Raw genomic sequence first — 23,251 nt, forward strand, 5'->3', positions numbered from 1 at the left:
GAATTTATTGTTGAAAGTGGAGTCCTGTTGAGTCAGGAACTGTGTTGTGATCACTTGGTGGACTTTGGTAAAGGGGAAAGAATTACGGGTGAGTAAGAACTAGGAATGGTATGAATGTGGAGAATGACATGAAAGATGTGAATAATATGGATTCTACAGAGAAATGCGGCAGAATGGTGTGAGGCCTATTTTGCAAGGCCTATTTTAACATCAAAAACAACGTGCTGTAACCTTTAGCTATATTCTGAGAATTGAGACAACATTTCTTTGAGGTGGCAGTGAATTGCTAATTAAGGGGGATTATTGTTTATTAATGACTTTATTAACTACAGATATTACCTCATTAACATGCAGCTTTCTATTGTACCATCTGCTGCAAGCAATCTAAATGCTCAGAAATCTCGATGTAGAAAGTGACTTAGCCACTTGTCCAAAGTCTCCATGCTGCACAAACATCATGGGGTACACTCCACAGGCACCAGTTGTGCCCCCCTCTGTCTGCAGAAATTGACATCCGACCTCTAAAGGCACTCATTACACATCTCTGATTCACTTACAGTCTGCTACTACACTTCAACACTCCAAACTGGGGCAATTAACATTACAATGCCGCAGCTGGGACAATTTGCACCCAGACAGATGACCCCAACTCATGAACTGGACCATGATGCATACCAAAGCTATTTTCTTGCTCTCTTAGTGCTCATTCACTTTGATTGAAACTCCGTTGTTGTACCTTTTTATAATTTGCCACTCAGCCAGAGGTACCAGGCTCTCAATATTTCCGTGTTGTTTAGTGCAGTCACAAAGTCAGGTGGTTTTCCATGGTTGTTAACAGTCCTCTGTTATTGGGTCCTGGCACAACATGCCCAGGGCAGTTTCCAGCACTAGTCAGGGGGTTGGACATGGCCAGCCAGTCACTTGAGGTGGCCAGGGACAGAATCTGCTCCACATAAGGGACGCAACACCCATCATGGCTATCTTGCCCTAATTTGGGCTGTTTGTCTCCTAGAATGAGAGAGAGCCAAGTATTAAGGGAGATGAAAGTGGGTGACATGGCTGTTACCTTTTCTGCAGGTGGGAGGTGTCCCAAGCAAATGGGTAAGCAGTGTAGAGGGCATGCAGGGTTCATGGTGGCAGAGCTTGGGTTGGATGACAGTGAGTGAGGGAAGATGTTGCAGGCAATAATGAGAGTGAGAGAACATGAGTCTTGGTAAGGTGTTGGTACAATACAATACCAGAAATAGTGAGTGTGAGGTACCAGAAAGAAGAGAGTGACACTTGTGCTTGTGCAGTGGAGAAGGACATTGATTTTCTTCCTGATTTGCTGGCCCTTCCACCAGGTAGAGACCACTGACCAGATACCAACCTCAGACCAGACTGGTTTGATCTTGTATGACGATCTCTTCTACTGGCCCTCGGGAATGAGGATGGCCCATTTCTGGACCATTTTATTCATCAGAACATCCAGGTCCCTGCCCACAAAACAAGTGTTTGCCTGGGTGTCTTTTAGGAATACTAGACATTCTGGGATATCCCAACAGTGACAAATTGTTTGAGATATGGCAAATGGAAGAACATGGCTAGGATAGAGTGGGTGGGGGGGGCGTGGTATATAGAAGGTAGGTAGTAAATAAGATCAGCTTGGTGAGATACAATGAGAGATTCTGCTAGGTCCTGCCATGAGGAGTCTTTCATGAAACTCAATGAAACTAACATCTTGCTAAGAAAAAGTAAGATTCAACAAAATATTTTCAATGATACAAACAAGCTCCATTCAGTGTAAAGGTTCATGTTTGGTAGTCATTGCTAAAGAGGGTAACAAAGATTTAAAAGAGAGGATTTCTAGGATATTAAAGAATTAGTTTGGACTAAGAGGTAGGACTGAATTTTACCATTTTCAGTTCAAGCATTTTGTTGAGTGAGATTTATGGCACCCAGTCCTCCTTAACTTGAAATTACTTCTCTCATGCAGCCACACACTTTGAAGTTCTTTTTATGCAAGAAAGATGTATGTGCTCACCGCTGCCAGGATTTTGAGGTTCACACTACTGGGGTCATATTTTAATCTCCAGTTAAACACAAATTTAGATGTTGCAAGCCAGGAACCGCCCCTTACAGTTTTGTGTTCCTTCACTGAGGAAATGAACCAATAAGGCAAGTTAGCTCCCTGCTTTTTTGACAAGAATCTCATGGTTTTGGTGGACAGGGTGATAGAAGAGAGGGCATGGTCTAATCTACTAGCCACTGCAGGAGACTACACTACTGGAAGCAGCCAGCCTAGGCTGAGATTGTGGTCTAGGCCAGTGATGTGTCACAAGAAAGGGAGCACACAATAGTGCAGGAAATAGGTCTTCTGAGATTTTCAAGGCTAAGAGCTGTAACCTTCACTCTGCTATCTCGCAGTTACAAGGCCAGGCTTACTTTAACTTTGCCACCTTACTTTGATCTCACCAAGGCTCATGGTCTACAATTCTCAGTATCTTATGCATTATATGCACTAAGCAGCTCTTGTTCACCTCATCCTCTAAAACCTCTAAACCTCCGGGCCCTCTGCTCTTCCCATTCACTCACTCGGGACACCTAACCAACTTTCCTGATCCTTCATCATTGTTAAAATACTTTTTACCCATTTCATTGTACCTAATTGCTCCCTTTGTATTATTGCAGGGACACTGACCTAACCTTCAGACTGATGCCTCCACAGTATTTGTAATCCCTAGAATGCTTGCACCTGATCTACAAGCCCAATCCCCATACTGCAAGGATATAGATGCCTGAATTCTGGCAAGGCTAAGCACCTGACTGACCATGGCCAACCCCTGTAATTAAAATGAATGAGCCCATTGCCTGATTCTGGAAAAATTCCTGACTTATTATAGATGAAATTACCCTCGTAAGGATTGGTCGTCTTTGACTTTCAGGCTTATCCATTTGATTGAAGTACACACTGCGTATTTGCCATGTAAGCTGCTTCCACATTATGGAAATGTGACATTGATGCAGCCCAGCAGCGTACAACAACATATCACACCGCTTAAAAGATCCGTGAACCTCACTGTGAAAAGCTGCCTGTCTTTTCATCTGTGCTAAAAAACAATGTAAACTATAGAGGCGAGGAGCCTGCAATTGAGCGTTGAAGACCCCATGGGCCAAAAAGCAATGCAAGCCATAGAACCTGTAAACCTCTAATCAAATGATAAAGTGAGTGAGCATTAAGAAACTAAGCTAATGGCCATAAGCACACCCTGTACACATGAATGAGATATATGTGTGTGTGTCCCTGTGGGCAAAGAAATCTGGCAGAAGTATGCAAGGCATGGGTGTCCATGGACTCCAAAGTAAAGTCCTGCAGGACACAATTTGTATGGGAGTGAGAGCAAGATCAAAATCAGACACAATGATGAAATGAAGCTGGCGCTTACCCATATTAACTCACGCAAATAAAGGATGGAGGAGGACTGTGTATTTGGAGAATGCGGGGACATGTTGGTGATGACTGGGTAGGATGAAGTCTAGGGCATGCAATTGGCTAACTGCAGTGACCCCCACCCCCGTCCCCACCTCCCCAGCACTAACGTACATGTCAGGAATTTCTGCAATCTAATTTATTGAAGAAGAGGAGCATAATTAGAAATTGTGTAGAATTGTGAAGAGAAATGCTGATAGAAATGCTAATAATAAATGCCAGCAGAAATTGTAATAACAAGATGCAATTGCACAGAAATAAGGTTATTATTGCTCAAATATGAGATTTTGATATTATCATTGAAAGTGTAAGAGGGAATTTGAGGAAGCTTTGCTTGACATCAACATTCTGATTCTCTCATTCTCTTTATATTTTCACAACTTTCTTATGATTGCCCACATTGCTCTGGGCTGCAGAAAATCCAACCCATAATCTTTTGTTTTGTCCAGGCTCATGAAACTAGATAATCATGCGTGCAAAAGCCAATTCTTGCAGACACTGGAAATCAGAAATTAAAAAAACAGAAAATTCTGGCAATACTCAGCCTTTGTGGACATCGAAATAGAGGTAACATTCCAGACCAATGATTTTCTATCAGAACAGGCATGTCCAAAAATAAGGATGGTGAACAGTATGCTTGGAGTTTGAGTTGTACACTCTCAGGGTAAATTACTGGTATGTGAAGGAAAGTCACTGGACGATCACAACTGATTGCTGGTTAGAGAACTAGTGTTGGAAATTAATGTTTCGCCCTAAGTGTTTGCTCTGGGGCCACATTCTTGACACTGCGAATAATCAGTACTTGAATGGTCTTCTAATCAGAATTTGAGAAGAGGAAATTCTACAATAATTTAAATCATGATTCAGTAATGGCCTAAGTGTAATATTTTCTCCTTGTTGATAAATTAAGGTGTGCTGAATGGCCTTTCTTATCCATGAATATCTTGATCTACCAGAAATCTGTTGGGAAACCATTAGTTTTAATGGAAGTCAGATGACTCACCCATCTGTGCATGGCATGTTCTGCAGTATTCTATGAAAGTAGGTTGTACTGATTGATCTGAGTGAATCTGATAAGGATTGATCTGTGTGTTCACTTGCTGTGAAATAAAGTTATTTAATGATTCCTATCAAGTTTCTCTTCACTGACTACTGACTCACTCTGCCTTCAGAGAAATTAAAAGAGGGCATGTACACAAGACACAAGTAACTGATTCAGGTCACAAGAGAGTATATTGTTACATACTTAGGTTGCAATACTGTGAATGTAGATAAAGAGCAGAATGTGTTAATTCCCAGAAAGAAGTAAATAAACCGACTGCTTCCAAGAATGGCTGCTGTCATTCAATAGCTACAAAGAATTTAATTTGTATTACAAGGATTGCTTATCACAAAGCATTTCATTAATTTTTAGTTATTCCGATTATGAGGAAACATTTCTAAAACCTTACTAAATGGTGGAAAAAAGTTGAAGCCTTTTACCTTGCACTCATCAACACTATTTCACGAGAAACAGATTTGAATAAACCAGCACCATTTTGTACAGCGTAAGAGCATGTTACTTGGTTGGGCCATCATTTGTCATGGAAGTGACAGTTCCTGTCAATTGGATGCTTTGAACCTGGCTCATAACCCAATTGGCCAAAGGCCACAGAACAGTTTGAGAAGGCCCGGGGTGAGGGGGATGAAAAACACACCTGGAAGTCACCCCCTCAGTAAAGGCTTGACATAAATCTCATGGTAGAACACCATGCAACAACCCAAGAAGTCCCGGGAGAAGATCCATCCCGACCTGTAAGACCCACCTTTGTGGAAGAGAGCCAACCCTACATTGGAGAGGAAAGAAAGTAAATGTTGTGGGAATCTGAAAAATACTCACATGGCGTTTTTAATAAGAAACACTTTGTTAATAAAATTGAATTGAATTGCAAACCAAATTATGTTTTCCTTTGTCTGCATCACCAACAAGAGTTTGGGTCAAGGTCTTTTAATACATAAACTGGTTGAAGTGTCAAAATGAAGGATAACATTGGCATGTATGCATGGGGTTTGATTAGAAGTGTTTTTATAATGTCCAAAGTCAAACCCCACCGACCTTAAATTCTCAGCTCACCAGTCACTAGAAAGTGTAGCCAACATACCTGGTATCACATCAGCAATTAAATTCTCATATCACATTACTCATTTTATGGTTGACCACACACCATTCTGGGTCGATGGCAGCACCCTGCTAGTGAATTTGCTGCATGACAGCAACATGAAACAGCTAGCTTTACCTGTTGTTCAAATGTTTGCAACTACTTCCAGGATAAGCTGAAGTAGACTGGGCAATATTCAGGACCAAAAATGCCAGAGAAATGTCGTATTTTGAGTCATGATTTGATCGGGGATATGCTTTATCATGCTTTACCAGTGCATTCTTCTGGTTAAATCGCATATGGATTTTGCAGTTTGGCATTAATATAATTTGAAAATAATTAATGTACAAATGAAAGTAAAGAAAGGAACTAGAAATCAGAGGATGTGTGGACATTAAATATTGTCAGTTTACAAATAATGTTTACAAAATAATGGAGTGAGAAAGATGAATATTACAAGCATAAGAGACATTATAACGGATGAATTTTATGTTTCACAATTGGTAATTTAGTTCTTGTGGAATAATTGTAAGCCAGAATTCATCAAGCACCTTTGTTCCTAATTATTTTTTCAAATCGTCATTACTTTACATTTTCTCTGATTTGCTTATGTTGCCTCTATCTTGTTCTATTCTGACGTATTATCATTAAATTATTTTTCTCATCGGACTATTTGATAAATTACAAATATGAACTAGTCCAAGTGCTTCCTCAATTAGCAAGCCTGAAGCTTTTTACTGGTTCTTTCATTACTTATCCTGTTTTAATGTTAGCTATCTGCAAATCTGACATTTGAATCACTTTCATTTTATTTTTGGCAACAGAGGATAGTAATGAAGGCAACAGTAAGAAGCTTAAGGGCCTTTAGTTTGAGAAGCATTAGAGGACTTATATCTATAATTTTTGTATTGAAGTGTTGTGTATAAAAAATAATTTAATAATTTTCTGTTGGGAATAGAAGGATTCAAACTGAAAAGCTAACCTACTTGGACTTTACCAGACAGTAGTAAAACTGAACTAAATTTCCAACAGTCTCCTGACTTATCGGTATTTCACAAAATATAGAAACTTGACAGGCTATCATTGTTTCTGAGGCAGCCAAGTGCAAAGTAAGTATCCAATAATCTTGTCTGTTTAAATTCCTATTAACCTGCATTATAGCAACTTGTTATTTTTAGTGGATTTAGATGGGGTTGTACCTTTAGCATTGGAAATTAGTGCCACCGAGTTCTGCCTTTCAAATGCTATCCAAGAAGGCAAGAACAACAAAGCTTAACTGGCCCCATTCACCACAACTAACATCAGCTCATCTCATTGATAATGGGAACTGCAGATGCTGGAGAATCCAAGATAATAAAGTATGAAGCTGGATGAAGATAGCAGGCCAAGCAGCATCTCAGGAGAACAAAAGCTGACGTTTCGGGCCTAAACCCTTCATCAGAGAGGGGGATGGGGTGAGGGTTCTGAAATAAATAGGGAGAGAGGGGGAGGCGGACCGAAGATGGAGAGAAAAGAAGATAGGTGGAGAGGAGAGTATAGTTGGGGAGGTAGGGAGGGGATAGGTCAGTCCAGGGAAGATGGACAGGTCAAGGAGGTGGGATGAGGTTAGTAGGTAGGAAATGGAGGTGTGGCTTGGGGTGGGAGGAAGGGATGAGTGAGAGGAAGAACAGGTTAGGGAGGCAGAGACAGGCTGGGCTGGTTTTGGGATGCAGTGGGGGGAGGGGAAGAGCTGGGCTGGTTGTGTGGTGCAGTGGGGGGAGGGGATGAACTGGGCTGGTTTTGGGATGCGGTGGGGGAAGGGGAGGTTTTGAAGCTGGTGAAGTCCACATTGATACCATTGGGCTGCAGGGTTCCCAAGCGGAATATGAGTTGCTGTTCCTGCAACCTTCAGGTGGCATCGTTGTGGCACTGCAGGAGGCCCATGATGGACATGTCATCTAAAGAATGGGAGGGGGAGTTGAAATGGTTCGCGACTGGGAGGTGCAGTTGTTTATTGCGAACCGAGTGGAGGTGTTCTGCAAAGCGATCCCCAAGCCTCCGCTTGGTTTCCCCAAAGTAGAGGAAGCCACACCGGGTACCGCACCCACACAGGTCCCAAACCCCACCTCTTCCTCCGTTACATTGATGACTGTATCGGCCCCACCTCTTGCTCCCCAGAGGAATTCGAACAGTTCATCCACTTCACCAACACCTTCCACCCCAACCTTCAGTTCACCTGGGCCATCTCCAGCACATCACATACCTTCCTGACCTCTCAGTCTCCATCTCAGGCAACCAGCTTGTAACTGATATCCATTTCAAGCCCACCGACTCCCACACCTACCAAGAATACACCTCCTCCCACCCACCGTCCTGCAAAAATTCCATCCCCTAATCCCAATGCCTCCGCCGCATCTGCTCCGACGATGAGGCATTCCACTCCCGCACATCCCTGATGTCCAAGTTCTTCAAGGACCGCAACTTTCCCCCAACAGTGGTCGAGAACGCCCTAGACCGTGTCTCCCGCATTTTCCGCAACACATCCCTCACACCCTGCCCCTGCCACAACCGCCCAAAGAGGACCCACTCGTTCTCACACACCACCCCACCAACCTCCCGGATACAACACATCATCTTCCGACACTTTCGCCATCTACAATCTGACCCCACCACCCAAGACATTTTTCCATCCCACCCTTGTCTGCTTTCCGGAGAGACCACTCTCTCCGTGGCTCCCTTGTTCACTCCACACTGCCCTCCAACCCCACCACACCCGGCACCATCCCCTGCAACCGCAGGAAATGCTACACTTGCCCCCTCACCCCTATCCCAGGCCCCAAGATGACTTTCCATATTAAGCAGAGGTTCACCTGCACATCTGCCAATGTTGTATACTGTATCTATTGTACCCGGTGTGGCTTCCTCTACATTGGGGAAACCAAGCGGAGGCTTGGGGACCGCTTTGCAGAACACCTCCGCTCGGTTCGCAATAAACAACTGCACCTTCCAGTCGCAAACGATTTCCACTCCCCTCCCATTCTTTAGATGACATGTCCATCATGGGCCTCCTGCAGTGCCACAATGATGCCACCCGAAGGTTGCAGGAACAGCAACTCATATTCCGCTTGGGAACCCTGCAGCCCAATGGTATCAATGTGGACTTCACCAGCTTCAAAATCTCCCCTTCCCCCACCGCATCCCAAAACCAGCCCAGTTCGTCCCCTCCCTCCACTGCATCCCAAAACCAGCCCAGCCTGTCACTGCCTCCCTAACCTGTTCTTCCTCTCACCCATCCCTTCCTCCCACCCCAAGCCGCACCTCCATTTCCTACCTACTAACCTCATCCCACCTCCTTGATCTGTCCGTCTTCCCTGGACTGACCTATCCCCTCCCTACCTCCCCACCTATACTCTCCTCTCCACCTATCTTCTTTTCTCTCCACCTTCGGTCCGCCTCCCCCTCTCTCCCTATTTATTCCCGAACCCTCACCCCATTCCCCTCTCTGATGAAGGGTCTAGGCCCGAAACGTCAGCTTTTGTGCTCCTGAGATGCTGCTTGGCCTGCTGTGTTCATCTCATTTCACACTTTATTATCTCAGCTCATCTCATTGTTCTGTTGTACCCTTCTAGCTTCCATGAACCACCAGGACAAAACCACATACCACTAACCATGTTCAGAAATTGCCACTAGCTTTGTTCCTTCCCTTGGCTTGATCATCTGATCAGAATGAGTGGTCTGATTGCTATGTCAGTTTGATTTCTGATCTAATGGAAGGTAACAGCGGAAATAGCTTATCAACTTTACCTCATGTATTTCTACACCCTACCTTGGACTTTATTGACCCAACTGTCACCATAAGTGAATCAAATTTACAACATGGAGAGGTCTGGGAAAAATATAGAAAATATGTACAGTAAACAATGTAAAAAGAAATAACCTGAGTAATTTGTGTGAGAATTTGTAAAAATTCTTACTCAAAATTTATGACAAGGAATGTCATATATCTTGTTTTGGGACTCTGATGTACACTCTTAGAATGTCATAGAACATAGAACACAGAACATAGAACAATACAGCGCAGAACAGGCCCTTCGGCCCTCGATGTTGCGCCGACCTGTGAACTAATCTAAGCCCCTCCCCTACACTATCCCATCATCACCCATTTGCTTATCCAAGGACTGTTTAAATGCCCCTAATGTGGCTGAGTTAACTACGTTGGCAGGCAGGGTGTTCCACGCCCTTACCACTCTCTGAGTAGAGAACCTGCCTCTGACATCTGTCTTACATCTAACACCCCTCAATTTGTAGCTATGCCCCCTTGTACAAGCTGAAGTTATCATCCTCGGAAAAAGACTCTCACTATCCACCCTATCTAATCCTCTGATCATCTTATATGATTCTATTAAATCCCCTCTTAGCCTTCTTCTCTCCAATGAGAACAGACTCAAGTCCTTCAGCCTTCTTCATAGGACCTGCACTCCAGACCAGGCAAAATCCTGGTAAATCTCCTCTGCACCTTTTTCCAATGCTTCCACATCCTTCCTGTAATGGGGCGACCAGAACTGCATGCAATATTCCAAATGATGCCGCACTAGCATTTTGTACAGTTGCAGCATGACATCACGGCTCCGAACTCAATCCCTCTACCAATAAAACCTAACACACTGTAAGCCTTTTTAACAGCACTATCAATGTGAGTGACATCTTTCAGGGATCTATGTACATGAACACCAAGATCCCTCTGCACATCCACACAACCAAGAATCTTTCCATTGACCCGGTATTCTGCCTTCCTATTATTCTTCCCAAAGTGAATCACCTCACATTTATCCACATTGAACCTCCATTTGCCACCTTTCAGCCCAATTCTGCAGTTTATCCAAGTCTCCCTGCAACATTTTTCCACACTGTCCACCACTCCACTGACATTAGTGTCATCTGCAAACTTACTAACCCATCCACCAATGCCTGTGTCCAAGTCATTTATAAAAATGACAAACAGCAGTGGTCCCAAAACAGATCCTTGAGGCACACCACTAGTGACCTGACTCCAGGCTGAATATTTTCCATCAACCACCACTTGTTGCCTTCTTACAGAAAGCCAGTTTCTAATCCAAACTGATAAATCTCCCTCAATCCCATGACTCTGTCACTGGGCCTTATCACTGTACTTTTTATGTGGGAACTTTCCCAATGTGGAAGGGTCTGAATTGGAACCTAGAAAGAAGCATTTGTGGATAATAGTCTCTTAGCAATGTAACAATAAGATCAAATTACCATGTATAGCTGTAAATTGGTAAATAAATAATTGAAAGCTAATTCATGTAAAAAATAAATCTCTAAAGAACCCTCAGCTTGAAGTTTGTTCTTGACTTTGCCTTCTCCACAACTATTCTACCTGGAACCCAAACTTAAGTGTGACCCAAAGAGCAGACAATGAAGAACCACAACTGACAAAATGTGTCAGGAGAATGGTTTAATGTGAGGTATCAGTACCCAATGATGCAATTACTGTGTGTATGTCTATTTTTGTTGTTGTGTTTGTTTATTTTGCATCTGAAGATGAAAATCTGCTTTGATATATTCTCACTGCTTGTGAGTTTCATTTGCCTGCATATGACCGTCTACCAGTGACAGTCATAAACAGTCATAAAGATTACAGCATGAATTGGTCCCAGAAAACTATAAATCAGTGACAATAAATGGCAGGGGAACAGTACCCCAAGCAAGGGTCAGTGTTAGGATAGTGCATCCTTGCAAGTACATTTGCCAGGTAAACTGTAATCCAGCAACAGTGTGTAGCAGGGACACTATACAGCAGTGGGAAGAAGTACTAGGCAAACCATTCAACATTGAGAGTTGATGATGATAAAATATAATCCAATCATAAAAGAACTGGAACAGAATGACACTGCCAGGTAAACAGAATTTGTGGAATCTGTGTTAGTGTGATCCTACCCTGGTGAAAATCAGTGAAAAGCAGACGATGTTCCAGGGAATGAAAATGCAAAGGAAACTGTATTCTACAATTAGGTCTGGAACATCCTGGAATGTTCTGCAGAAGAGTTATACTGGATTCAACAGCTTAGTTCCAATTTTCTCTCCAGTGATGCTGCCACACCTTCTGAATTTCTCCAGTAAGTTTCACGTTGGGAGGCGTCAGTTGTGATTTAACGGACAAAAGTGTGGGATCCACCTCTGCTGAACACTAAGAAGTGCGGGGGCAAAAGCATGAAGCATATGTTTGCAAAGTCCACCTACATTTTCATTTGTAATCTGTTCTTTGCTCATAAGCGGTGCATGCAGAGTGAATAGGCATTATCACTTATCAGTGATGGGCAACATGTTTGTGTGCAGGGAAGGTCATGTCTTACCAACTTAATAGAATTCTTTGAGGACGTGACAAAGTTGATTGATGAGGGAAAGGCTGTAGATGTCATATACATGGACTTCAGTAAGGCATTTGATAAGTTTCCACATGGCAGGCTGATGGAGAAAGTGAAGTCACATGGGGTCCAGGGTGTGCTAGCTAGATGGATAAAAAACTGGCTGGGCAACAGGAGACAGAGGGTAGTAGTAGAAGGGAGTTTCTCAAATTGAAGACCTGTGACTAGTAGTGTTCCACAGGGATCTGTGCTGGGACCACTGTTGTTTGTGATATATGTAAATGATCTGGAAGAAGGTGTAGGTGGTCTGATCAGCAAGTTTGCTGGTGACACTAAGATTGGTGGAGTAGCTGATAGTGAAGGGGACTGTCAGAGATTACAGCAGAATATAGATAGACTGGAGAGTTGGGCAGATAAACGGCAGATGGAGTTCAATCCAAGCAAATGCGAGGTGGTGCATTTTGGAAGATCAAATTCAAGGGCGAACTATACAGTAAACGGAAAATTCCTAGGGAAAATTGATGAACAGAGAGATCTGGGTGTTCAGGTCCATTGTTCCCTGAAGGTCACAACGCAGGTCAATAGGGTGGTCAAGAAGGCATGTGGCATGTTTCCCTTCATTGGGCGGGGTATTGAGTACAAGAGTTGGCAGGTCATGTTGCAGTTGTATAGGACTTTGGTTCAGCCACATTTGGAGTACTGTGTGCAGCTCTGGTCGCCACATTACCAAAAGGATGTGGATGCTTTGGAGAGGGTGCAGAGGAGGTTCACCAGGATGTTGCCTGATATGGAGGGTGCTAGCTATGAAGAGAGGTTGAGTAGATTAGGATTATTTTCATTAGAAAGACAGAGATTGAGGGGGGAACCTGATTTGAGGTCTACAAAATCATGAGGGGTATAGACAGGGTGGATAGCAAAAAGCTTTTTCCCAGAGTGGGGGACTCAATTACTAGGGGTCATGAGTTCAAAGTGAGAGGAGGAAAGTTTAAGGGAGATATGCATGGAAAGTTCTTTACACAGAGGGTGGTGGGTGCCTGGAACGCGTTGCCAGTGGAGGTGGTAGACTCAGACACGTTAGCGTCTTTGAAGATATATTTGTACAGATACATGGATGGGCAGGGAGCAAATGGACACAGACCGTGAGAAAATAGATGACAGGTTAGACAGAGGATCTTGATTGGCACAGGCCTGGAGGGCCGAAGGTTCTGTTCCTGTGCTGTAGGTTTCTATGTTTCTATGAATATGCTTAACATTCAAATCCTGGTCAAAGGCAATTTGCACTATGCTATTGGTCCTTGCAAACTGAACATTGGAATCTCAGTCATACAGAAGTAAGCGTCAATGACTTAAAAAAAAAGAGGTAAATATTCTCTACCTGCAGGCCGTGCCTTTTAAAACTTCCGAAGTTGGAGTGAAGGGAAAATTGTTGCTCATTTGTCATGCAATTGTGATGATGGACAATACTGTGTTCACTGATGCATTTCACGGCTGAAGTGGGTCTTGGATAGAAAGGGGATTTGAGTACAGAATGCACTCCCTTTTCAAAGTAAGAGTTGGTCATCCATCCAAGGCAACATCTTCCCCAAGTTGGTGTACATACTGTGACCAGGCCATAATGGAGCGGACTCTAGGGTTGCTGAAGGTACAGTTCCACTGCATCATTCTGACAAGCTGTGCTATGCACAATTGGAGCAGGCAACAACCAGGTATTGCTCTAGCTTCTTAGGAGCTGTAGCAGAAAGATCAGTACATTAAGTTAGAGGAAGCTCTTGTGCATGAGAGAACTCAACTGCGTCAGTTACAACATGTCATACAGGACCTAATTGACACCCAATTTCAGGAAGTGAGAGCTGAGTTCAGTAGGTAAAATAGTCATTGGTGATCATGCAAGCATTTGGTTGGCACTGTGGGGGAAAGTTGTAGCCTCGATTTTTTTGGTTTACATTTGCCATTTGTGATTTTAAATAATTGGCCAGGTCTGCAATTGTCTAATTATTTGCATGTATTTGATGTTCCACTATGGAACAATGACAAAACATGGGTGCCTTGTAGGCACTGGAGACAAAGTAACAGTGCTTAGACAAAACATATGTGGTTTGGTGTTCAAACTGTGACCCGGGGAAGAAATGGAATGCATGTATAATGGTTTGCCAGTGATGCTTGGTATGTGCAGAATAACTTTGTGGCTGCTTTACTGTTATCTTTTCAGTGAGGGACATCACTGATTTGCTGATGCTTTTCCAGGTTCAAACTTCCCTTTTAAAGATGGAGTGGGTGCAAAGGATGTCAGTCTTTCAGCAGATATCTGATAAATGTTGAGTTGTTTAGGAAATGGCACGCAGTGAAATAGGGAAAAAATTGGAAGTATGAAATGCCATAGACATGGGCATGGTAGTTGATGAGGCAATTTTGTTAAGATACTGCAAGAAAACCAGCTAGGCCACATACAAAAAGCTGGACTCAATTCTCACTTGGCCAAACATTCATAAAATTCAGCCTGCAGTGTGTGATGTACAGTCTCAGATGCGCACGTTGTTTGCAAGAGATGTAAGTTTCTGATTTGGATTCTACACAATTACACAGAAATTCTGGGTGGAAGGATAATCACTGAAGTGCACTTTGTTTCTAAGCCAAAACTATGTCAGCACAACTTAAGTGAGATTCAGGAATGGCCTGTTATTGCACAGGAATAGGTCAAGTATAGGCACAACATCCTCACCTACTCAACAGAGTAAGAAATTTCCATGGCATGTTGTATGACCACTACATCGTGACTTCTAACAAGTGAAGCAAGAGGCAACCTGAGATATAAAATGTATGAACAGGAAGCACAAATGTGAAATGATGTTGAGAAATTACATTAAATTTGTGTAGACCTTTACCCATCAACACGCCTCTGCCAATGTTCATGCTCCATGCAAGCCTGGTCCCAATCTACTTCACCTAACAATAGCCACAGGTTGTTCTACACCCATGACCCTTATGTAATTATATCCATTCCCCTTTAAATAGCTCTATGCCATTCATTTTAACAGCTCAATGGGATATTGGATGGTCACGTTCTCACTACTTTATTGGTGAAGAGGTTTCCCTACAATTTCAATTAGCAACTATATTTGAAGGTGCTTTACTTTGGATTCTCACATAAGTGGAAGCATCTTCAACGCATCTACCCAATCAAACCTTTTCATATAGAATTTATGAAGCAATTTCCTATCTTCTCTTTCCTGAAGATAATACAATCTTTTCAGTGTTTCCTGATCATTGCAATCTTTCAGTTATGGTATCACCTGTCTAAATCTATTTCTCACGTTATCCAGCGCTGCTGTATCCTTTTTGTGTTATGAAGGCCCAAGTTTCTCCTAGCACTCCAACTGTGGTTGAAGAAAGATTTTATGCTAATTTGATATAAACCACGTTTTTTTTTCTAAACTGTTTTTTTCTCTTAAAATGAACACAAATGCTTTTTCTTTGCAATTTTTAAAGGCCTCATTTTCTCGTATTGCTACTTCTAGTGATTTGAAAATGTGAATTCAAGCTAGCTATCAGCAATGCCTGAGAAATCAATTTTCTATTGAGGAAAGGCTTGCAACCCCAGCTGTGGGCCATGGGCCATTTCCCTACTATAAATAAAATGTTTCAGAAACCCAAGACCAATATCTATGTGTGAAATTTAATAAATGAATCAGATACAGGCCCATTAAAAAAACAGTCTCCAAAGAGAGAGACTAGTACTTCACACTCACTAGGGTTGTTGAAGCTGGATGCCTGAAACCACTTATTAAATCAGATGCTGGTAACAAACAACCTGGTTGCATTAACCAAGCAAAATACAAATAGAAAGTTGAAGGGCAATGGTTAATAATGTTAAATAAATAAAAGTTGCTAGGATGTTAGGTGTCATAAAGTTGGGTAGAGAACTTGTGTATTGGGAAGCAGGATGTTAGAATTTGATGTTTATAAAATGTTAGGAGGGAAGGAATTGTGTGATTCCTTAATAAAATGATGTGTTTTTGTTGATGAGTAGCAATGGAAAGTTGATGTCTGTGAGCAGCAGCTTGAAAGTTTGCAAGTACACACAGAGCACACAAATTCAAACTTTTGTATTAGAAGGCCATACAGTTAGCATGCCAAGCAGCGGTTTTTACCAAGACAACAAGTTTTTGAATTTAGCCAATCAATTTGAACCAGGTACTTAGATACCAAAAACCTATGGAATTTAAATCTGATGGTTTTGACAACATTGAACCAATAGTATTGTAAGAAATATTGATATGACATTGAGGGTATAAAAGAAGGGGCAGTTGAGCAAAGACAGCAGAGTGAACTGCCATCCATCAGAATTAACAACTCTTAGCTTTTGAGAACGAATCGCTGGCTCTCAACATCTAATGAATAAAGGTACCCACAGCACAACCAGTGAATACTCCTAATATCAAACAAAACAACTGCAGATGCTCTAAATCAGGAACAAAAACAAAGTTGTTGGAAAAGCTCAGCAAGCCTGGCAGTATCTGTGAAGGAAAAGTTTTGGGCCGAGTGATCCTTGTGTCCTGAGGAAGGGTCACCGGCCTGAAACATTAACTTTGCTTTTTTTCCTTCACAGATACTGCCAGACCTGCTGAGCTTTACCAGTGAAAATTCCCGACAGAAGAATCAACAGAGAAGGCACCAATCATTCTGGAAGACATGTAACCTGGCTGTAAATTCAAGAGACAGAATTATATTTTAATTTTATAAAGGTGGGAATTGTATTTATTGGAATAACATACTTTTAGAGTCTTGTTTTATTCAGGAGTAGTTAGCAGATAGAAGGAGTTTATTCAGTTTGTTAATAGATTCATTATTTTGTTCACCATTAGAGTTAAATAAATTATTACTTGTTGATTTTAAAGTGAGTGTCAGCAATTTCTTTTATTTGACCACTAGAAGTTGCTGAAAGTCAAGTTACACTACATTTCATACTCTTGTTTTTACAAATTATAGGGCAAGGTGCTCCTCTGTGGGTGTTTCAATTTTGTTTTTCACAAATAGGGGTCGTCAGCCTCCACTTTACAACAAAGGACTGGTTTCCAGTTTAATCCATCTTCAGAAAAACATCAGATCTTTAATTCCAATTCTAAGCAAGATAAAGAAATACATATTCCTCTTCAAACTTTACATGTGTGAGGTAATATTTAATTGCTAATTGAAGATAAATGTTTGATTTGGACAAATTATGTTTCTTTAATTCATCAGTAATTCATGTGCAGAATTTCAAAGTATTTTCTCAATTTAAGCCTACTACTTTATCTGAGATTAAACAACGTTTCTCTAACTAATCCTTAAATAACTGTATGAACATAGTTTATTCTGAATCCCATGTCTCCAAAGTACAGAGGAACTGGTGATTTACAAGTAATTGTTAAATCAATAATAATCTGGAACCTGATCAATCATTCCCCTTTGAATCTTGTTACACATGAACATTTCCAAACATAACTAGCCTCTAATTGACCTTATCAACTAAGTAATTAGAGTCTCTTTCCGCAGGTTTTGTCTGGTACTTTCGAGGACATATCAACCGTGATTAGAAATAACGTTTCTCCTGATGCCTATTGGGTAAGGATTATTAAATATTTATACTCTCCTGTACTGGTAGTTGATACAATTAAAGCCTCAAGTGTGTAATTCACAATTTGTGTTCGCTCAAGCCACAGCAATAGAAATTCTCAATAATAGCCTATGAGCAGCCTAGGATAGGGTCAGCATAAGCGGTGTAATTCAATTTCATCTACCTTTTATGGTTCCTGCTTGAATTCCTTTCATGGGAATAGTAAGCAATGCTTTACTTGAATCGGTTCTGGTCAGTATGCAGTACATATGGCATCTTCCTTCATTCCATTATTTAGATCTTAAATACTTGGAGTCCCATTTCTCTGGGGAGAAAAACTCTCTGGAGAAAAGGCTGCAACTGTATCAGATTATTTTGGTTAATCAGTTAATTATTACTCTGGCTGCTTCCCTGCATTTGTATACAATGCTGTGAAACAGGTAGAGGCTTCCTTCAGGCATTGCTCGATAAATTTGACAACTCAGAGTCTCTTATCAATCTTGTGCATCAGAATAGGGGCCTGGAGGAAATGGAATATCAAAGGACTTGTCTTAAAGTAATACACTGACATTTCCTTTTCTAATCATGGCCACAAACAAATAAATGCTGAGAATTCTCAATATGGAATGTCAGAGTGTTTACCTTCCTGATGACTTCAGCTTGCTACTGCTAGTGTTGAGCCTGCATTCTTCTCACCACAGTGTTCTTGCTAAACTATGCAAGATAGTAATCAAATCAAATCTGTAATAATGCGAATAGTTTTGGTTCCCTTATCTAAGAAAAGATACAATGGCATTGGAGGCGTCCTAGAGGAAGTTTACGAGGTTAATTCTGGGCAAAGAAAGATTTTCTTATGAAGTGAGTTTGAGTAGACTGGGCCTGAATTCATTGGAGTTTAGAAGAATGAGAGGAAACATTTTTGAAACATTCAAGATGTTTATAGGCTTGACAGGTAGCTGCACTGTGGTTGTTTGCCCTTGTGGAAGAACCAAGGACCATAGTACATATTTTAGGGTAAGGGGTCACCCATTTAAGACAAAGTGAGGAGGATTTTTCTCTTAGAGTAGTGAATCTATGCAATTCATTCCTGCAGCCACCATTTGTGGCTTGATCATTCAGTACATTCAAGGCTGTGATAGCTGTTTAAAAAGTAAAGAAATTAAGAGTTATGAGGATAAGGCAGAAAAGTGAACTTGAGGATTATAAGAGCAACCTTGATCTTATTGAATGATGGAGCAGACTCAATGGGCCAACTTCTGCTTCTACATCTTACAGTCTTATCTCAGGGCATGATCCAGGGCACTGGCTGCATGCACTGTTTTGACCGCAGATATTGGTGTCCAATAGTTGATAATTCTTCACGATCCTCATGGCCACTTTCTGATCCACTCACAGTAAGCTGAGGGAGTTAAGACTCATATTTCAAGATGTACTGGCAAATTGCATTAAAAGACTGCCGCAAGGACATGTTACATGTAGCAACAGGCTCTCATCTCACAGATTAGGTGTGTTGCATCCCAGGATTGTTTGCTTGTACTGTTAGTTCTTGCTCACTTAGTGTTTATCTGGATGCTTACAGCTGTGCTGTGCTGTCCCTTTTAGTGCAGTCTCACAATCAAACTGCTTGACTTACTAGTCAACAGTCCTCTGTCAAGGGGACATACATCTTGGTTGCATCAATCTCATGCCTACACCGTGTGCCAGCAAGTTACATGGTAGAGATCCTGCACATGCAGCAAGTAAACAACCTTGTTTCAAAATCTTAGTAGAACAGTCCTCAAAGCCCATGGAGTCAACTGTTAGACAGGAGGACCCAGCACAGTAAGTCAAGTGGATTGACCAATGTCAGGTATCCAGCTGGTGTGTTCTTGTCCTCGGGGTTCTGTGCCTCTGCAGGTTAGGGAGTAGATCATACTAAGAGGGATAGGGCTAATGCTTCCAGGCCGATATATAATGGTTAGTTAGGGATCTAGGAACTCCTTGCCCAGGGTTGTGCAGTTAGGCCATTTAAAGGGGTGGACCATTATAACTCCATCACATCCATCCATAGAAACTAGCAGAAGGGGTGTGTGCCAAACAGGATGCCACTGCCACAACAAGGAGACTTTGGAGCTATTCATGGGGATTGCAAACTCCAGGTTGGGTAGGGGGGGATGACAATTGTGAACCGGCGGCGGAGTGTGGTGATGGGGAAGGGGTGCTATAGTTAAGCATAGACGTGAATGGAGTTTATATCTGAGGGCAGGGCATTCTCCCTGACTAGGAAAGCCCTTTTTTCAAAGAGGAAGCACAGTGTTGACCACTTCTGGCCATTGTCACATATGATAAAGGGTTTTAGCCCAAAACATTGACTTCCCTGTTCCTCAGGTGCTGTTGGACCTGCTGTGCTTTTCCAGGTCCACATTTATTGACTCTAGCTTCCAGCATCTGCAGCCCTTACTGTCTCTTATGCCGGGGGCTTGCGGTAGAGGAGAGTAGGTCTGGGCCCTTGGAGATGGTTGGTTGGAACCTGGGCCTTATGCTTCCTGTGACTTTTCTTGTCACTGCACTGACCTCCGAGGCCCAGGCACAGCAGTGGCTTCTGGGAACTTAAGTTGATGGTCGATATGTGCGCAGGTCCCCCAAGAGATTGCAAGGTCACACAGCTCTATGGAAATGTTGCTGGGGCAGTGCAAAGCCTACGGGGTTCATGAGAAGGGCTATCCGAATGGAGACCTGGATGTTCGGGCCTCACTAACACATAGAAGTGAAGGCTGAAGCCACTGGACCAAGACCATTCACCGTCACATTTCATCATGCCAGAAATCAAGCTGCATAATGTAAAACAAAATGGCTGCAACCACACCCAGAGTGGACAGGATAAGTGTCTCGGCTTGAGGGGAATGGGTCCACCAGACCCTCCAATGTGAGGCCCCTTTCAGCATTAACATTTTTACGTACAGAGGTTAGGGAAAGAATAGGAATGCTTGGTTATAAGGGGCATTGGTGCCAATAGAACCCTTTGCTCTATATGGACATTGTTTATTTTACTTTCACATGCTGCAGCAGGGACTTACACGTGATGCATCATGTAATAACAAGTGATAGCAAGAACAGCAGATGCTGGAATCAGAGTCAACACAGTGTGGAGCTGGAGGAATACGGCAGGTCAGGCAGCATCAGATGAGCAGAAAAGTCGTTGTTTTGAGTAATTTGTTCTGTTCTGAAGTAGGGTCCTGAGCCGAAACATTGACTTTTCTGCTCTTCTGATGCTGTCTGACCTGTTGTGTTCCTCCAGCTCCATACTGTGATGTACAAACATGATGTTCCACATCCTGCTGGTGCACCTTCATTCAGGAAGACACAAAGAATCAAACACATAGGTTTGTTGTAAAACCAATAACATTTAAGCTGTCACCCACAATTTCTTTTCCTCATATCGTTACAGGTACCCCAGCTGGAGTGAAAGGATACAGTTCAGGTGTGGAGCCTGTTAGCCCTAGAAGTTTGGATAGGCCATCCTAGGAGTATTAGTGTCTGAATGGCTGGGACTGCCCAGAGTCTTCTTGCAAGAGGCAAGTGGACTCTTCTTGATTTGAACTCCCAAGAGTCAGTAAGAGGCAGGCAGAGTGGGACCATTTCCAGCCACCTCTGGGGTGTTCTGAGAAGAGATATTTTTTTAGAGTGTGTGCATGTGTTCCTCCTCTGGCTGTGTGCCTCCTGGCACCAACCTGTCACCTTGTGAGGCTGAGAAAACTGGAGTGAGGGCCAGGTTTTCAATCTCCCTGCCACCTTGGTTTCAGACAGGTGGACCAACGGCTGAAGCAAAGGAGTGTAGTTGTGGAGCTGGCATGTGAGGTGATGGGTTTGGGCAGCAGTGCAAAGTGAAAGATACAGCCTTTTCTGACTTCTCCTATGAAGCCTCAGATCTCTCTTCCTCAGAGACTGAGACCATTTCTTCACAGGGCACATCATGCTTGTATCTCTGACAGAAAAGGGTGCTGGTATGCACTTGTTGGACTAAAGGGGCTGTTTCCACACTGTAGGGATTCCATGATGATCAGACCTAAGGCAACAACTTCGGATGTCTTGGACTCTTCAGAAGTACCAAGGCATTCAACTTCAATTAATACTCATTTACAGAAATATTGGACATTCCATTTAATCAAAATATATTTACACCTACTCTAAACCATCAGGAAGCCAATTCATCACAATGGAGACAACAGAAACTCAATGGATAACACAGATTTGAGAGGCAGTAGTGGAGCACACAGTCCGTATAACTGCTGGCCTTGATCTCAGAGAGAAAGAGCAAAAGAGCCATCCCAACAGCCACCGACAGAAGAGGGATCACAGACAGTTACTCTCCCCGAGAACTATCTGCACAGCTATCTCCCTGAAACCTACCAACACAGGGCTGTTCTGTACCAGGGGAAACAATGGCAACCAACCAACCACCTCCGAAAACGACTGACAAGGCCTCAGACACATCCTGAGGTGAAAACTGGCTCACAAAACCACCACAGTGTAAGAAAACCCATGTACTCAAACTGGGCTGAACACCATCCGAAGTCTTCAGCGAAGCACCAGCTACAGCAAGTGGGAACAGCCAGCTGTATTTCAAACTTGTGTTTATTCCCAGTCGTGAGCCTATTTCCTCAAGACCCAGGGTATCCAACTTAGTAAGCAGGGGGGCTAGTTGGTCTTAGTGCAGAACACGGCCAACGTCAGGAATCTGATTGAAATGGCTGTGTCTGAAAATACTGTTTAGTTTCCAATAGTAATTAGCCTGTGTTAAGTTAATAACATGATTGTCTTACTTTCATTATTTTGAATTTGCCTTTTTAACTCTTCTATTTTATTCACTTTTTGTGTTATTTCCTTGTTTATTACCTTTGCCTTTTTCTTTATCTTGTGATATACTCACTTTTGTATTTAATAAACGTAGAGATTCTTTGTGCAGAAATAGCTGTCTACTGCCTTCTTTACTTCACGCTCCTTAATTAAGTCCTATGTCAGAATCAGGCAAAAGGGGGTGATTCAAACCACCTAAAAATCGGCAGATTACTGATTGCAAACCAGAATCCCTACAGTACTTACTCAGCTCATATGACATAGAATCATACAATTCCTAAAGTGTGGAAGCAGGCCATTTATCCCGCAGAGTCCACACCAATCCTCCAAAGAGCATCCCACTTAGACATACCCTCTAGATATTGTTTATATGGACTTTCACAGGATATTGACAAAGTAGACTTTTTAACTCAGCGTGTTAAAGAGACTGTGATGCCAAGGAATAGTAAGCAGATTATTGGTGAATCTCTTTTTTCAAACCAAAGAAATTCTCTCTGTTGCTGGATTAGGTAATTAGGTATTAAGCCTATTACACTTTAATAATTAAAGAATTGTACTTAGGTATTCAGGACATAATTTTAAAGCTGCAAATGAATCAAACTCATAAATGTAATAAACAAGGGGTTCAATCCAGATCATAACAAGTCACTGCCTTTTTAACAAATTTTTATATTACCTCAAGTTCATTTGTTAAATGCCTTAAAACTGTCCCCATCAGTTACTGACATTTCTATCACAAGAGACAAATTCACCTCATTTGTACTGGAGACAATGTCAATAATAATTTTCAAAAGGATATTGCATATAAACTGGAAAAGGCAATATGAAATGCTATGAGAAAAGAGCTGTT

The 23,251-nt window shown here is 42.2% G+C and overlaps 1 long non-coding RNA gene across 1 annotated transcript in view; it reads left to right on the top strand.

Annotated features, from left to right (window-relative positions):
- LOC125457855 (uncharacterized) overlaps positions 1 to 22,427 on the top strand; it is a 233,549-nt gene extending 211,122 nt beyond the window's left edge. The window contains exons 3-6 of the long non-coding RNA XR_007248683.2: positions 16,579 to 16,714; positions 17,007 to 17,142; positions 17,505 to 17,573; positions 20,993 to 22,427. This is a non-coding gene — a long non-coding RNA (uncharacterized LOC125457855). The remainder of the gene's footprint in view (positions 1 to 16,578; positions 16,715 to 17,006; positions 17,143 to 17,504; positions 17,574 to 20,992) is intronic.
- The last annotated feature ends 824 nt before the right edge of the window (positions 22,428 to 23,251 follow it).

This window comes from Stegostoma tigrinum, chromosome 14 (genome assembly GCF_030684315.1).
Source record: "Stegostoma tigrinum isolate sSteTig4 chromosome 14, sSteTig4.hap1, whole genome shotgun sequence".
NCBI lineage: Eukaryota > Metazoa > Chordata > Chondrichthyes > Orectolobiformes > Stegostomatidae > Stegostoma > Stegostoma tigrinum.